Source organism: Schistocerca nitens, chromosome 3 (genome assembly GCF_023898315.1).
Source record: "Schistocerca nitens isolate TAMUIC-IGC-003100 chromosome 3, iqSchNite1.1, whole genome shotgun sequence".
NCBI classification, from domain to species: Eukaryota; Metazoa; Arthropoda; class Insecta; order Orthoptera; family Acrididae; genus Schistocerca; species Schistocerca nitens.
In genome coordinates, this window is record NC_064616.1 from 282847777 (window position 1) to 282866249 (window position 18473).

The 18473-nt window shown below is 45.8% G+C and overlaps 1 protein-coding gene and 1 non-coding gene across 2 annotated transcripts in view; one reads left to right on the forward strand and one right to left on the reverse strand.

The window, feature by feature from the left end:
• LOC126248248 (1-phosphatidylinositol 4,5-bisphosphate phosphodiesterase eta-2-like) overlaps positions 1 to 18473 on the reverse strand; it is a 551756-nt gene that overhangs the window by 352131 nt on the left and 181152 nt on the right. The window lies entirely within an intron of this gene.
• Positions 3518 to 3592, forward strand: Trnal-caa (transfer RNA leucine (anticodon CAA)). Its single transcript has one exon. It is a non-coding gene; the product is annotated as a tRNA-Leu (tRNA).

Consider the following 18473-nt stretch of genomic DNA (forward strand, 5'->3'; position numbering starts at 1 on the left):
TGATGAACCCAGGGGAACACATGTAGGATGCAAGTGGGGTGCCAGCTCCGAGCTCACAGACCATCTGCCCGTAATTTACGGGAATTGCGTGACCTGTGCGTGGACATCTTGATATCACATGCCGCCGGAAAGCTACCACTGACTTGTCGAATCCATGTCACGCAGAATGGTTACTGTGTTGCGTTCCAAAGGTGGACCGACAAGCTTTTGAGTTGACAGTCATAATGTTTTGTCATCCGTGTATTTCTCCTTTTGCTTAATCAGACACCGAGCGGGGTAGGGCAATAGTCAGCACACTGGACTCGCATTCGGCAGGACGACGGTTCAAACCAGCGTCCGGCCATCCTGATTTAGGTTTTCCGTTATTTCCCTAAATCGCTTAAGGCAAATGCCGGGATGGTTCCTTCGAAAGGGCACGGCCGCTTTCCTTACCCATCCTTCCCTAATCCGAGCTTGTGCTCCGTCTCTAATGACCTCGTTGTCGACGGGACGTTAAACACTAATCTCCCCCTCCTCCTTAATCAGAGGTTGCACACGTAATGACTTTTAATCAACTCTCTCACTGTCGATCTTCTTACGATTTTTTCCCTTTTACAAGAGCGTCTGCATTCGGGGCAGTCGTTCGCGTGCATTGTAGACGTAGCGTGTAGTTCAGATTATTTTATTTATTTGACCTGATCTGATTAGGGCTATCACGCTCTCTCTTACATCGGACCAGGGTTTCACACGTACAGTACCTTTTCAAAATCATAGTTAACAAAGAAACGACAATTTTAGTATGATAAATACAATTAAAATGCGATATTACAGTGCCTATGTTGTTCAGAATACGATGGAATGGCTGCGAAGGAACACTGGATGTAATTCCAAACAACACAGGTAATGTAATATCGTATTTATTCGCCGACAATGGGCAAGCGACTTTCAATTAAATGTCTCCTCTGTACGGGAATATACGTAACGGATGTACGAGTGCAGATTGTAGACACATGGTCGACGAGATATGGAAGTTTGGATCTGGCCGTGAAGCGTGCTCGGATAGCCTAATGGTAAGGCGACCTCTTGCGAGGAGCGGGAAATCCGGGTTCGAGTCAAGCCAGCACAAATGTTGACTGTCGTCATTCCATTACATACACTACTGGACATTAAAATTGCTACACCAAGAAGAAATGCAGATGATAAACGGGTAATCACTGGAGAAATATATATGCTAGAACTGACATGTGATTAAATTTTCACGCAATTTGGATGCATAGATCCTGAGAAATCAGTACCCAGAACAACCACCTATGGCCGTAATAACGGCCTAGATACGCCTGGGCATCGAGTCAAACAGAGCTTGGATGTCGTGTACAGGTACAGCTGCCCATGCAGCTTCAACACGATACCACAGGTCATCAAGAGTAGTGACTGCCGTATTGTGACGAGCCAGTTGCTCGGCCACCATAGACCAGACTTTTTCAATTGGTGAGAGACCTGGAGAACGTGCTGGCCAGGGCAGCAGTCGAACATTTTCTGCATCCAGAAAGGCCCGCACAGGACCTGCAACATGCGGTCGTGCATTATCCTGCTGAAATGTAGGGTTTCGCAGGGATCAAGTGAAGGGTAGAGCCACGGGACGTAACACATCTGAAACTTAACGTCCACTGTTCAAAGTGCCGTGAATGCGAACAAGAGGTGACCGAGACGTGTAACCAATGGCACCCCATACCATCACGCCGGGTGATACGCCAGTATGTCAATGACGAATACACGCTTCCAATGTGCGTTCACCGCGATGTCGCCAAACACGGATGCGACCATCATGATGCTGTAAACAGAACCCGGATTCATCCAAAAATGCCGTTTTGCCATTCGTGTACCCAAGGTTCGTCGTTGAGTACACCATCGCAGGCGCTCCTGTCTGTGATGCAGCGTCAAGGGAAACCCCAGCCACGGTCTCCGAGCTGATAGTCCATGCTGCTGCAAACGTCGTCGAACTGTTGGTGCAGATCGTTGTCATCTTGCAAACGTCCCCATCTGTTGACTCAGGGATCGAGACGTGGCTGCACGGTCCGTTACAGCCATGCAGATAAGACGCCTGTCATCTCGACTGCTAGTGATACGAGGCCGTTGGGATCCAACAAGGCGTTCCGTATTACCCTCCTGAACCCATCGATTCCATATTCTGCTAACAGTCATTGGATCTCGACCAACCGCGCGGGATTTGCCGGGCGCTCTGAGGCGCTGCAGTCATGGACTGTGCGGCTGGTCCCGGCGGAGGTTCGAGTCCTCCCTCAGGCATGAGTGTGTGTGTGTTTTTCCTTAGGATAATTTAGGTTAACTAGTGTGTAAGCTTAGGGACTGATGACCTTAGCAGTTAAGTCCCATAAGATTTCACACACATTTGAACATTTTTTGATCTCCACCAACGCGAGCAGCAATGTCGCGATACGATAAACCGCAATCGCGATAGGCTACAATCCGACCTTTAGCAAAGTCGGAAACGTGATGGTACGGATTTGTCCTCCTTACACGAGGCATCACAACAACGTTTCACCAGGCAACGCCGGTCAACTGCTGTTTGTGTATGAGAAATCGGTTGGAAACTTTCCTCATGTCAGCACGTTGTAGGTGTCACCACCGGCGCCCATCTTCTGTGAATGCTCTAAAAAGCTAATCATTTGCATATCACAGCATCTTCTTCCTGTCGGTTAAATTTCGCGTCTGTAGCACGCCATCTTCGTGGTGTAGCAATTTACATGTCCAGTAGTGTAGCTGATGGTTGTGTTTATTCGTATTTGTGATTACATTTCAAGTATTTAAATGATCTGAGTATCTGGAGTGGCAATGTGAGTCAATAACACTGTCTGTGAACTAATAAAGTTAATACTGGAATTACTGGTACTACTGCTGGTGCCACTAATAATAATAATAATTATTATTATTATTATTATTATAGTGGCAGATATAAAAAGAATTTATAGGTGCACAAAATAGATGTTTTCTGTTACAGCGGGTTCTGAGGAAAGGAAATTTAAGTAGACTGCACCGTCTAAGAATACCGGAAAATAAGGAAGATGTGTTTGGAAAGAAGGGTGTACAGGGGTAACGACTGTGTACAGGGACAATGGTAATAATTATTGTTCCTTTAGTAGATAGGTCATGAACTATGTTCTGAAACTGGAGATGTTCAAAAATATTCAGATGTGTGTGAATTCCTAAGTAGCTAAACTGCTGAGGTCATCGGTCCCTAGACTTACACACTACTTAGACTAACTTATGCTAAGAACAATAAACACACACACACACACACATACACACACACACACATACACACACATGCCCCATGCGCGGTTCCTTACGCTGTGAATCAGCGAGTTGTTAAGCCCTGCACGACAGCATGTACACTGGATGAGATATTCACTCTGTAGCAGAGTGTGCGCTCATATGAAACTTCCTGGCAGATTAAAACTGTGTGCCGGACCGAGACTCGAACTCGGGACCTTTGCCTTTCACGGGCAAGTGCTCTGCCAACTGCTTGGGTAGCTCAGTTGGTAGAGCATTTGTCCGCAAAAGGCAAAGGTCCCGAGTTCGAGTCTCGGTCCGGCACACAGTTTTAATCTGCCAGGAAGTTTCAGCATGTACACTGCGTGACATTTGCTAAGGAGCGTCGGACACACGCTAAGGAAAAACTGCCAATTGCTACGGGAAAACCTACAGTTGCTACAGAACACCTAACCAATGATAGTAAAAGGAATTGTAGAGGGCGGGGTGTCTTAAATGCAGCAAGGCCTATACACGAACGGTCTGTATGCTTTTGACAGTTCATGCAGCACAGTGTTTGACGAAGACAGTTGTCGAACCGATTAGTGTGACATTCCGTGTGGTACGACAACATGTCTGCAAGACTTCATTTCAGTGCTTACGATCGTGAACGAGCAGTTGACCGGCTCGAAGCAGGTCGAAGTGACATTACTGTGGCCACAGTAATGGACGTGTCCAAGAGTGTCATCCCACTGATGGTGGAAATGCTATACGAAAGCATGCCGGTGGTCGCAGACGAGCCACCACACTGCAGGAGGATTGATACGCATCCCTAGAGGCGAAAAAGAACAGACATCTCACACGTAGGGAGATCGCTGCAGACCTTGCAACCGCTACCGGTACACGTGTCTCTGCCAGAACCATTTCGCGGCAATTAAATCATGCTGGTTTGTTCGTTCGGAAGCCTGTTAAATGGGTCCCACTTGAAAGACGCCGTCGTCGAAAAAGAGTTCATTGGTGTAGGGAGCATGTTGATTGGGGTTAGTAGCAGTGGCCCAGAGTGATGTTTTCTGACGAAATCCCGCTACAGTGTGGCAGCTTATTCTGGCCACCAGCTAGTGTGGAGAGAGTAGAACACGTTACACAACACAGAATGTTCATGAACGACAAGGCTAGGCGTTGTGGTGTTGGCAGGTATAATGCGTACACCGCTGCATAACATCGCGAGAGTACCGGTACAGCGCAGCGCTATTGCAGAGAGACTGTTCTCGACCATGTCCGTCTGTTTAAGGACAACAACGACAACCCAAACAGCACCGCTCAGGTGTCAGACACACTGGAAAGTGAAGATATTGGACGTATGGAATGGCATGCGTACTCTCCCGACCTAAACCCTATGAAGCATGTCTGGGATACTCTTGGCAGACGTGTTTCTCGATGAACGTTCCATCCCCGAACCGTAAAGGAACTGAAAACCGCCTTGAGAGAGGAGTGGGATGATATACCCCAAAAACACCTCAACTGTTTCGTAGCCAGCATGAATAATAGGTGCAAACTGTGTGTCAGTGCCCGACAAGAGCACATTGCTCACCGAGAGTGAGGCATCGATGTTTATGTTGGGTTGTCTGACTTATGTCAAACATAAAAGCTATTTGTGTCTGTTATCCTGCTTTCTCATATGGTGAAATCTGTACCATTTTTCGTTATAAATGTACCACTCTCCCTGTATTACATATGTACTGTGTTTCATGTCGTCCATCATTGCCCGTGATTGTCCACGTCCAACAATGTCTCTGTTCCTCAGTAATTGTCAAGCAGTGTATTGTGCAACTTTGGTGAGACAGTAGATGGAACAGGGCAGAGGACTGCCAATTTGTGCACTTAGTGAATAACAAAAGAAATGTAGGAGTAAGTTAGTCCGTCTCCGTAGCTGAGTGGTCAGTGCGGCTGACTGCCATGCGGAAGATCCGGATTCGATTCCCGGTACTGCCAGGAATTTTTCCTGGGTGGGAGGGCTGGAACGGGGTACGCTCTGCTTCGTCAAGCCGACTGACGAGCTATAAGACCGAGCAGTAGCGGCTCCAGATCACGAAAACTAGTAACGACCTGGAGAGCGGGCCAATGACGCCACTGGCGGATAATGAAATGTCGGTCGGTCGGTACCGATGGGTCCGATAGTGCCTGTGGACGGACTTAACTTTTCTATAGATAAGTGACAGACGCTTCAACTGATAATAAATATTTATACTATGTGATCAAACGTATCCGGACACCTGTTCATGGGCATTAATATGCGGGGTTTCCATCCTTTGATTGTCCGCCTCCGGCAGCTGAATGATGCCAGCACGGTAGCTCAGAGTGCTCGGTCAGAGGGTTAGCTGCCCTTTGTAATAAAAAACTGAGTGAATGGATCAACAAAGAACATGAACGGGTGTCATCGGACGTCCGCCCCGAACAAATTCAACGAACAATGTGGAACAAAATGACATCTAAAAAAAAATAAAAAAATTAAAAAAATGGTCAATCCTCTGCGCCCGGGTTCGATTCCCGGCTGGGTCGGGGAATTTTCTCCGCCCAGGGACTGGGTCTTGTGCTGTCCTCATCATCATCCTATCATCCTCACAGACTGTAGGTCGCCGAAGTGGCGTCTAATTGAAAGACCGGCACCCGGCGAACGGCCTGCCCGACGGGGGGGGCCCAGCCAAACGATTAAAAAAATCATTCGATTCTGGCAGCTTTAATTCTGCTTGGGACACTTTCAATGAGGTGTCTGAATGTCAGTGGAAGAATGGCAGATCGTTCGAGAGCCGAAATCAGAGAAGATAGTGATGTTCGACCCTGGGACCTGCGGCTAAGTTAACTTTCTAACTCATCCCAACGGTGTTCCATTGGGTTCAGATTGGGAATCTGGACAAGGACGTCCATTTGAGTAATGTTATTGCCTATAAACCATTGCCTCACAGATGCTACTTTATGACGACGTGCATTGTCATGCTGGTACAATCATCTTCTCCAAATTGTTCCTCTGCTTTACGCAGTACACAATGCTGTGAGATGTGTTCATGTCCTTCCGCATTTAGCGTTTCCTTAAACGCAATAAGGCGACCGCACTCTAACCACAAGAAACAGCCCCATACCGTAACACCGCGTCTTCTGCGCTTCACCGTTGGTACTACACGTGATGGCGGGTAACATTCTCCAGGCATTCGTAGAGCACAAGCCCTTCCACCGAGTTGCCACAGGGTATAGCGTGATTTCTAAACTGAAGGAAACACTTCGCGGCATTCGCTTCAGAACTGCTACAAATTAGTGGGGCAATGGACCGCGCCGCTCGAACTGTCAACACAACTGGCACTGCTAAGAGTATCCTACGACATCCACATCGCTGGCAACGGGTTATACACATTGCTGGTGACTACTCTGAAGGTCAGTAAAACTTTGAAACACGTATCTGTTTTGTACGAGCTGTAAATAAATAGTTGCCACTATTAAAGTTACAACCCTCGTATATACGTTAACACACAAGTGGCCATATTCCTCTACAAACATGAAGTGCATATCGAAACGCGCTACAGACGAAGCCCGGAGGGGTAGGGGGATGGGGAGCGGTCGGTCACCCGAGATCATGAGACCCAAAATAACTTACGAGATGTGCTAAAAAATACAAGAAATTTTCGCTTTTTTGAAAGAATTTTATTTATTCGTCTACATCAATGCTATTCCCTTGAAAAAAATTCGCCCTTCGATATTAGACACTTATTCCAGCTCTTTATGAAGTCACCGAAACACTTCTGAAACTCGATCTTTGGGATAGTGCTTAGCTCTCTCAGCGTCACGAAGATGCAATGAAGTGTGAGCAGGTGCATTATCGTGGTGCAAAATCCACAGTTTGTTTCGACAAAAATCCAGCCTTGCTCGACACATACGACGAACTTGTAAGTACTCCTTATTGATCGTTCCACATTGTGACACATTGTTAAAATCGAAAAAAAACAGTATACCTAACCTAAAAATCTGATTACACTGGTCAAGCTATATCGGTATTGGCGATCCAAAATGCTCCCACTGAGACTATTCAGCGTTATATTCGTCATATCTGTAAACTCATGTTCCATCACCTATTATGACACGTTTCAGTAGTTCCGCACAGTTGTTCTTTATCTAGTTACTACTGAGCAACTTGCATTCGCTGCTGTTTTTGTTCGAAAGTCAACAATTTTGAAACAAATTTTGCTCCCACTCGTTTCATAACCAAAAAATGTCTTGGTATGAGAGACTTGATATGCCAACACCACCAGTGACTTCTCTGACGGTGATTCCGCAATCGCTCATAATCATTTCTTTCACGCATGAACACTTATTTTCCTCACAGCAGACTCACTAAAAGAAATACCTAGTGAGCATACAGCTCGTGACCTAGTGGCTAGCGTTGCTGCGTCTGGATCACGGGGTCCCGGGTTCTATACGCGGCCGGGTTGGGGATTTTCTCCACCCGGGGATAGGGTGTTGTGCTCATCATTTCATCATCATCATTCATGACAGTAGCGAGATTGGACTGAGTAAAGATTGGGAATTTGTACGGGTGCTGATAACCGCGCAGTTGAGCGCCCCACAAACGTCATCATCATACAGTTTTTACGTGCTTCGAAAACTTTATTCCTAAGGAAGTATGCTGGATACAACTGTGCTGGTTGTTGCAAATTGTAGCTTAACACATATTTATTATGGATATATTTTCAAACGTCTACGAGTTTTTTTATTTTTGTTCTTTTTTTTCCAAATAGTAGCTAAACTTATGAATTTTTCGTGGATACACTTCAACATGTGCTCTGACAGCTTTTGATTTCTTCTCTCTCTCTCTCCTGTTAAAGGCAGTGTAATTTAGGGGTGCTGCTGCTGTCAGAATGGGGTCTACGCAGGAGAAAGCGCAATGTGTTTGTGGTTCGTGGAACACTGTTGCCTATTGCAGTTCAGCGAGAGTTCCGAAGTGACTATTGTCAAGATCCGCCTGATGTGAGAGCATCAAAGTGTGGTATGAAAAGTTTAAAGAGATCGGTGTCGGTGACAAGGAAAGGAGCGGCAGACCTGCAGGAAGTGACGATACTGTTGATGCAGTGAGTAAAGTACGTCATCGCAGTCTGCGGAAGTCGACGCGTCGTATTTCCAGAGAAATGTGCGTACTTAAAAGCACTGCGGTGAAGATTTCACACAAACGTCCCCGTTTGCATGGATACAAAGTGCAACTCCTGCCATCTTTACAGCCAGATGATAGCCCCAGACGTGCTGCGTTTCCTAGGAACATCCTGGAACGAATCGATGCAGACGATGACTACCTTAATAAAGTTTGTTTTTCGCATGAGGCGACTTTTTACATCTCCAGGAAGGTAAACAGGCATAGCGTCCGGATCTTCGGGTCGGATTACCGACTTGTCGTTCAAAAGTGGTTCAAATGGCTCTGAGCACTATGGGACTTAACTTCTGAGGTCATCAGTCCCCTACAACTTAGAACTACTTAAACCTAACTGGCCACTCCGGCCGGCCCGACCTGTCGTGGTACAGCGGATAAGGAACAGCCCCAAAGTGAATGTGTAGTATGGCTTAGTATACAACAGCGTTATTGGACCGTTCTTTTGCAGTTAGCCTACCATGATAGCAGCAGTTTGCTGGACACATTAGAAATTTACGTTGTACCTCAGCTACCTACAACTGTTTGGTACGAATATTGGCAACTGACCCTAAATAATGAAAAGTGTGATGTCATCTGGATGAGTGATCTTCGTTTACACGATAGGTCAGTTAAGTCTAAAGGCCGTAAATTCAACTGAATACCTAGGAATTAGAATTACGAACAACTTAAATTGGAAAGAACACATGGAAAATGTTGTGGGAAAGGCGGACCAAAGACTCAATTTTATTGGCAGAACAGTTACAAGACGCAACAGATCTACTAAAGAGACTGCCTACATTATGCTTGTCCGTCCTCTTTTGGAGTACTGCTGCGCGGTGTGGGATCTTTATCAGACTGGTTTGACGGAATAAATCAAGGAAGCTCAAAGAAGGGCAGCAGCACGTTTTGCATTATCTAGAAATAGGGGAGAGAGTGTCACGGACATGATAAAGGATTTTTTTGGGGGGGGGGGGGGGGTGGACATAGTTAAAACAGAAGAGTTTTTCGTTGTGCCGGGACCGTCTCACGAAATTTCAGTCACCAAGTTTCTCCCTCGTATGCTAAAATATTTTGCCGACGCCGACCTACATAGGAAGAAACGATCATCACAATGAAAACAGAGCTCGCACGCAAAGATGTAGGTGTTCGTATTTTCCGCGGGCTATTCCACGGTGGAACAATAGTGAATTAGTGTGAAGGTGGCTCGATGAGTCTTCTGTCAGACACTTAAGTGTGAACACTTTTTGATGTTGCCGAGCAACAGTCATACAATAGTTTTTAAATGAACTCACCGCCATTTGACTGCATTGTTGCTTATTCAATTACGATTCAGGTTTCGGCCTTTTATGCCATTTTCAGTGATTGAGTTTTTGTCATTAACATACAGGGTGGTCCACCTGAAGTTTCGGATGAGATTATCTCAAAAACTATACATCGGGTAAAAATAGTGGGTAAGACAAGTTTGTAAGCTATCAGTACCGTATACTGAGCCATTGTTCGCAGTTTGGCCACAGTAGCGCCACAGTTGGGTATTTGATGCAATTGTGAAGAGTTCCCTAACGAGATTTTAATACCATTCTGCCTCCCTCCATCAAAACCTGTGGCGGGTAGGATATATTTCGTAAAAAAAAAACTTAATTTGGCGTAAAGAAAGTATTGGTGCACGTTTTGTGTCGACTTGATACGTCCTTCTCGGATCATTCTAAATAAATCGGAGTTCTTCCCCAATTTAAATTTTTCTCGATTTCAGCGTCATCTGTCAATGGTTTAAAAAATGTTTCAGACAAAGCCTGATTACTTTTTTATGGAGAATCCGAATCTGATGTAAAAATATGGGGGTTTCCATTTATGATTTAAAAGTTGCCCCCCTTCCCACTCAAGGGGGCGGGGGCTGCGACTCACGTGTAGTATCATTTGGTGCCCCCCTATGAGCTTACAAGTTGTCTTACTCGCTATTTTTACCCGATGTATAGTTTTCGAGATAATCTCATCCGAAACTTCAGATGGACTACCCTGTATATTGCAGGACATCAAGCTCAAAGTTGGACATAAATTAAGAAAAATATTAGCTCCAGATGCAAAGTCATCGTCTTGTAAAATCATCGGTAAGTAATAGCGGGAGCACGTTATATTTCAATATTGAGCTTGCTGTCTTGCAATATATGTTAATGACATAAACCCAGTCACTTGGGCCGGCCGGAGTGGCCGTGCGGTTCTAGGCGCTACAGTCTGCAGCCGAGCGACCGCTACGGTCGCAGGTTCGAATCCTGCCTCGGGCATGGATGTGTGTGATGTCCTTAGGTTAGTTAGGTTTAATTAGTTCTAAGTTCTAGGCGACTGATGACCTCAGAAGTTAAGTCCCATAGTGCTCAGAGCCATTTTGAACCTGTCACTTGAAAATGGCATAAAAGGCCGAAACCTGAGCCGTAATTAAATAAACAACGATACGGTCAAATGGCGGTGTGTTCATTTAAAAACTTAAGTGTGATTTGGAGAGTAGACATGTAGATGAAGATGTACAGGAATAAGATGGTGCACCGCCACGCTGAGGATTATTGGTTCGCCAATTCTTGGATGAAACCTTTCCTGACAGATGGATCAGTAGAGGCGGTCCAACATTATGGTCATCACATTCATAAGACACAATCCCTCTCTACTTTTTGAGTAGGGGTTACGTTAAGGATAAAGTGTTCAGCTCACAAGTTCCATATATCCAAACTATTACGGAACGAATGCTGCAGAGCAGGTGATGGAATATAAACTCCTGGAAATTGAAATAAGAACACCGTGAATTCATTGTCCGAGGAAGGGGAAACTTTATTGACACATTCCTGGGGTCAGATACATCACATGATCACACTGACAGAACCACAGGCACATAGACACAGGCAACAGAGCATGCACAATGTCGGCACTAGTACAGTGTATATCCACCTTTCGCAGCAATGCAGGCTGCTATTCTCCCATGGAGACGATCGTAGAGATGCTGGATGTAGTCCTGTGGAACGGCTTGCCATGCCATTTCCACCAGGCGCCTCAGTTGGACCAGCGTTCGTGCTGGACGTGCAGACCGCGTGAGACGACGCTTCATCCAGTCCCAAACATGCTCAATGGGGGACAGATCCGGAGATCTTGCTGGCCAGGGTAGTTGACTTACACCTTCTAGAGCACGTTGGGTGGCACGGGATACATGCGGACGTGCATTGTCCTGTTGGAACAGCAAGTTCCCTTGCCGGTCTAGGAATGGTAGAACGATGGGTTCGATGACGGTTTGGATGTACCGTGCACTATTCAGTGTCCCCTCGACGATCACCAGTGGTGTACGGCCAGTGTAGGAGATCGCTCCCCACACCATGATGCCGGGTGTTGGCCCTGTGTGCCTCGGTCGTATGCAGTCCTGATTGTGGCGCTCACCTGCACGGCGCCAAACACGCATACGACCATCATTGGCACCAAGGCAGAAGCGACTCTCATCGCTGAAGACGACACGTCTCCATTCGTCCCTCCATTCACGCCTGTCGCGACACCACTGGAGGCGGGCTGCACGATGTTGGGGCGTGAGCGGAAGACGGCCTAACGGTGTGCGGGACCGTAGCCCAGCTTCATGGAGACGGTTGCGAATGGTCCTCGCCGATACCCCAGGAGCAACAGTGTCCCTAATTTGCTGGGAAGTGGCGGTGCGGTCCCCTACGGCACTGCGTAGGATCCTACGGTCTTGGCGTGCATCCGTGCGTCGCTGCGGTCCGGTCCCAGGTCGACGGGCACGTGCACCTTCCGCCGACCACTGGCGACAACATCGATGTACTGTGGAGACCTCACGCCCCACGTGTTGAGCAATTCGGCGGTACGTCCACCCGGCCTCCCGCATGCCCACTATACGCCCTCGCTCAAAGTCCGTCAACTGCACATACGGTTCACGTCCACACTGTCGCGGCATGCTACCAGTGTTAAAGACTGCGATGGAGCTCCGTATGCCACGGCAAACTGGCTGACACTGACGGCGGCGGTGCACAAATGCTGCGCAGCTAGCGCCATTCGACGGCCGACACCGCGGTTCCTGGTGTGTCCGCTGTGCCGTGCGTGTGATCATTGCTTGTACAGCCCTCTCGCAGTGTCCGGAGCAAGTATGGTGGGTCTGACACACCGGTGTCAACGTGTTCTTTTTTCCATTTCCAGGAGTGTATGTTGGCAAAGATATGGAGAGAAATTGAGTATGGGCTAGATGTTACACGGGCCGAAAAATCAGCACTTGTAGAAGTGTATCCATAAAGAACTTTGTGAGTTAAGCTACCATTTGCAACAAACCGCGCAGCTGTGTTAGCGAAGATCTTTAGAAATAAAACTTTGTAATTAGGGAATTACTTTATGCTCTCCCTGTATTTATTGTTTATGAAGCTTTGCTGCATTTTACGCAGTTCCTATAACAAAATTTGATACAAATTCTCTGACGTGTTTCTATACAAAATAAATAATCCCCACTACCACTAAAACACATGTTACCGTTTCTACAGCTGATAACACATTTAACATTCACTGTGAATAACTCTGCGCAGATACTTTTCAGGCATGTTACGAATAAATCAATCGCGCGAATCGAATCAATGCTACATGCGAAACTACAAAATCACCATTACTTTTTGGACACACTTTGCATAGTAATTTGCAAATTTCAAAGTTAGTTTTTTTCGAGACTGAAATATTGTGGAAACTGCATCTCGATAATGAGTTCTGACTTGCCAAACATAGGGGTAAACGACTCTAAGAAACAGTATACCCCTCATTTACACCATGGTACATCCATAATTGACAGACCAGTGTTCAAAATCATAATGCTTAGCGAATAACATGTAAATTATGATTCTATCGAAATTAAGGTAGTTTTTTACTATTATAGTTCTGAAATTAATTGCAAGAGGTACTGAAATTTTTGGACATATGCTTTTCAAAGGCCATACTCAGCAAGCCAACGTATGGTGCGTGGTAGAGGTTACCCTGTACCACTGATAGTCATTCCTTTTCTATTCCATTCGCAAGTAGAGCGAGGGATAAACGACCGCCTGTATGTCTCCGTGACCGCGCGTGGTAGCCGAGCGGTCTTTGTCAGCTCCCAGATGACGGTATGGACACGTTGCCCAACGAGCCTCACTGGTCTCTTCCTGTCGGCGTATTCGCCGGTCTCACTGTCAGCCCCAGTGATGATCTCGGATGTTCTGGCCCAGTTCCATTATATACGATATTTCTTTCTGGAACTCAGTTATCTACACCTCACCTTACCAAGACAGCTTTTACTCAAGACAAAGGCAGTATACAATGTCCTCCAATTAGGTCGTCCACCTAACCCGATTGAACAAAAGTTCCCCCAGGTTGATTGGCGTCATGTATGGCGCGCGGTGTTCGCCTGTTACCTTGACACGAATGTTCAATCTGTCTGGTACCTAACTGTCAATGGTAATCAAATCAACCAATTTCGCCTTCATCGTATCCACCTCGCCCAATCACCTCTATGTTCCACGTGTGGAGTGCCAGACAACGATGAACATCGGTTTGTTTGCGGACCAGCGGCGGAGGTTTGGCACTTGGTTCGACGTATTGTGGCTTTTCTAACGCGGGACATTCCGGATCGGATTACTCCCCTTTCATTATTATTTCCGGAACGTAACTATTTTCCTCGGACAAAGACCAATGCTGTGAATTGGATTCGCGGACATGCCATTCACTACTTATTTGGACAAACTGTAAACTCTGTACTCGACTTTTGGACATACCTCAATGACCGTCATTATGTCGTTGTCCGTCACCCAAAATACAGACAATTTTTATCGAACTTCCTTGGGAGTGCTTTCCACGAGCCGCCTCGCAGCTGGAATGTTTTAAGCCAAGAGAGAAGAAGGTTTCCTGTTTGAACCAATGATCATTTCTGAACAACTGAACGGAACACATCAATTTCGAGAAGACGTGACTCAGCATATTACCAGCGGGGCGCAGAAGGCCTCTGATCAATTACACAACAAAACTAAACAAAAAATAAATAAATAAATAAAATAAAATAACATAAAAACAATAAAAATAATATTCAGAAAAAGGAAGATTTTGTTTTGTTTGTAAGTATAGCCCTAACCTTGATTTTCCATATTTACCCTGGTCTATAGGCAGCTCTCTGGGGTAGGTTTAGTCAGGAGCCAACGCCTGAAGTGGACCAGATTTTTTTGTTATAGGATGAAAAGTGGCGGTGGCACTTGGTTTTTTTTTTCTAGTCCCATTTTATTAAACGGTTTTCAAAAAACATGAAAAAAATGAAAAAATTAAAAATAAAAATAAAAATAAAAAAAGTGGTTAAAAAAAGCGGTCTAGGGCGCCTTTTTACGGTCCGCGCGGCTCCCCCCGTCGGAGGTTCGAGTCCTCCCTCGGGCATGTGTGTGTGTGTGTGTTGTCCTTAGCGTAAGTTAGTTTAAGTTAGATTAAGTAGTGTGTAAGCTTAGGAACCGATGACCTTAGCAGTTTGGTCCCATACGACCTTATCACAAATTTCCAAAAAAAATTTATACCTCCGTACGACCCCTCATCTCTCTAATCTTATTTTCGTGGTCCTATCGCGAAATGTACGTTGGCGGCAGAAGAATTGTTCTGCATTCAGCCGAAAATGCCAGTTCTCTAAATTTTCTCAATAGTGCTCCTCGAAAAGAACGTCACCTTCCCTCCAGGGATTCCCATTTGAGTTCGCGAAACATCTCCGTAAAACTTGCGTGTTGTTCGAACTTACCGGTAACAAATGTAGCAGCCCGCCTCTGGACTGCTTCGATATCTTTCTTTAATCCGACCTGGTGCAGATCCCAATCACTCAAGCAAAACTTACGGAAGATCGCACTAGTGTCTTATATGCGGTCTCCTTTACAACACTTTCCTAAAATTCTCCTAATTAACCGAAGTCGACCACTCACCTTCGCTACTGCAGTCCTTTTATGCTCATTCCATTTCGTAATGTATTGCAACGTTACATCTAGATAATTAATCGACTTGACTTTGTCAAGCAGCGCACTACTAACACTGTATTCGGACATTATGGGTTTGTTTTTCTTACTCATCCGCATTAACTTAAATTTTTCTACATTTAGAGTTAGCTGCCATTCATCACGCGAACTAGAAATTTTGTCTAAGTCACCTTGTATCTCCTACAGTCACTCAACGACGAAACCTTCCCATACATCACGGATCATCAGCAAACAGCCGTAGTCTGCTGCTTACCCTCTCCGCCATATCATTTATGTATATAGATAACAGCAGCGGCCCTAACACAATTCCCTGGGGCACCGCTAACAATACCGTTGTCTTTTATGAACACTCGCCGTCGAGGACAACATGCTGGGTTCTGTTACTTAAGAAGTCTTCGAGCCACTCACATACCTGGGACCTATCCCGTATTCTTGTATATTTTTTAACAGTCGGCAGTGTGGCAACATATGTAATGCTTTACGGAAATCTAGGGACATGGACTCCGCCTGTTGCCCTCTATCCATGGTTCGCAGAATCTCATGTGAGAAAAGGACAAGCTGATATTCGCACGAGCGATGCTTTCTAAAGCCGCACTGATTTGTGGACAGTAGTTTTCCACTCTCAGGGAAATTTATTATATTCGAACTGAGAATATGTTCAAGGATTCTGCAGCAAACCGATGTTAAAATATATGGGTTGTAAACGTGCGGGTTCGTTCTTTTGCCCTTCTTATATACAGGAGTCACTTGCGCTTGTTTCCACTCACTTGGCACTTTGTGCTGGGCGATAGATTCACGATAAGTACAAGCTAAGTAAGGGGCCGGTGCTGTAGAGTACTCTTTGTAAAACTGAATTGGGATTCCATCAGGACCTGGCGACTTGTTTGCTTGCAACTCTTTCTGTTGCTTCTCTACACCAGCGATTACAGGAGTCTGTGCGATAGTCAAACGACGGTATGTTTGAACGATTCTCCTGCGTGAACGATTTCTGAAATCCGAAATTTAAAACTTCGGCTTTACTTTTGCTATCGTTTACTGCCACACTAGGCTAGTCAATGAGTGACTGGATAGAAGTCTTAGACCCACTCAGTGATTTTACATAAGAGCCAAATTTTCTGTGGTTCTCGGCAAGATCTATTGCCAAGGTATGACGGTGGTAATTGTTGTAAGCTTTGTGCATCGATCTTTTTACAGACGTACTAATTTCTACTAACTTTTGCCTGTTGTCATTCGCGCGCTCTCTTCTGACCTGAGAGTACAATAGCATTTGCTCCCTCAGCATTTTTCGAATTTCGTTGCTAAACCACGGTGGGACTTTTCCGTCCTTAATCCACTTACTCGGCACATACTTCTCCAGAGTATGATTTATAATCAGTTTAAAATTTGCCCATAATTCCTATACGTCAATTTTACTGGAACTAAATGATGTCAGTCCATTGTCTAAGTGGGATGCTAACAACTAGCTATCTGCTCTTTCTAGCAGATCGAGTCCCAAAAATTGTTTAAGACTTTCTCGACGAAGTAACTGCTTCATATGTTCACGGGCGTCGCGCCGGTTAACGTTGTGGAAGCTGCACAATATTTTGACGAGACAGCTGCTCGTCATTTTCAGGTGCTTACTGACGTGTTGCTCCACTGGCTCGCCAGTTTATAACCTGACTCGTTAGAAAAGCGAAGCGCCAAGGGTTGAGGCTATAACGTCATCGTAGACGGACAAACGGGCCACGGGACTCTCATTCGCGACGCGTGAAAAGACCGGTCAGTGTTGGCGCCCAGTTTAAATGTGAGGATTTTGATTCTCCGTCTGTGTCGACTCGGATTCGTTCGTCTGCGGCCGACGATGGCTTAGTACCGCCAGTGCTGGTTCCCATACTCCTGAAGGAAGAAGAATTGCTGCATTAAGTAATGGAATTTGTATAGGATTGAAAGGTTGAATTTGTATTGGTGGTTCAAATTGCTCTGAGCACTATGGGACTTAACTTCTGAGATCATCAGTTCCCTAGAACTTAGAACTACTTAAACCTAACTAACCTAAGGACATCACACACATCCATGCCCGAGGCAGGATTCGAACCTGCGACCGTAGCGGTCGCGCGGTTCCAGACCGTAGCGCCTAGAACTGCTCGGCGTATTGGTGGTCACAGGCTGAGTTGAAATCCCGTGTCTCTATTGATCAGGTCGTTACTTATACGAATTTCGACTCCTTCTTTAATGATGGAGTCCCAGTGCGAGGAAGCGGACGAAAGGATCTTTGTCCCTCTGTAGTTCATATTGTGTCCCATGTCAAGACAGTGTTCAGCCACAGCAGACTTTTCCGGCTGATCCAGTCTGGTGTGACGTTTATGTTCAGCACATCTATCCTCAACACTGCGCCGGCCGAAGTGGCCGTGCGGTTCTAGGCGCTGCAGTCTGGAACCGCGAGACCGCTACGGTCGCAGGTTCGAATCCTGGTTCGGGCATGGATGTGTGTGATGTCCTTAGATTAGTTAGGTTTAACTAGTTCTAAGTTCTAGGGGACTAATGACCTCAGAAGTTGAGTCCCATAGTGCTCAGAGCCATTTGAACCCTTAACACTGCGACACGTCTGGCCAATGTATGATTTCCCACACTGGCACGGGATTTTATATATTCCTGGTCTCCTTAGACCTAGGTTGTCTTTAACAGAACCCAGCACAGTTTTCACTCGCGCTGGAGAGCGCAAGATACATTTTATTTGACGTTTTTTGAACAGCCTACCGACCTCAAAGAACATGCCACCAACATACGGTAGAAAAACCATCCTCGAGGAGTCCTCTGTTTCTTCTGGCTGTTCTTGGGCTTTTGGAACGTGCAGGTTTAAATGCATTACGGATTTGTTTATCAGAGTACCCGATTTGAACAAACACAGAGTGAAAATGGCTAAGCTCCATGCATTTGAGATAATTCTAGTTCGAAGCTTTATTTTTGTTTTCAATCCTTACGTTATTTAAGCTTCATTCGGTTGTAAGTCGGTCTGCCTTCCGTTACAATGAATATGCTGTTTCACCTTGGATCAAAAAAAGACGGAAAATGGCCATTCGTGTGTGCCATGC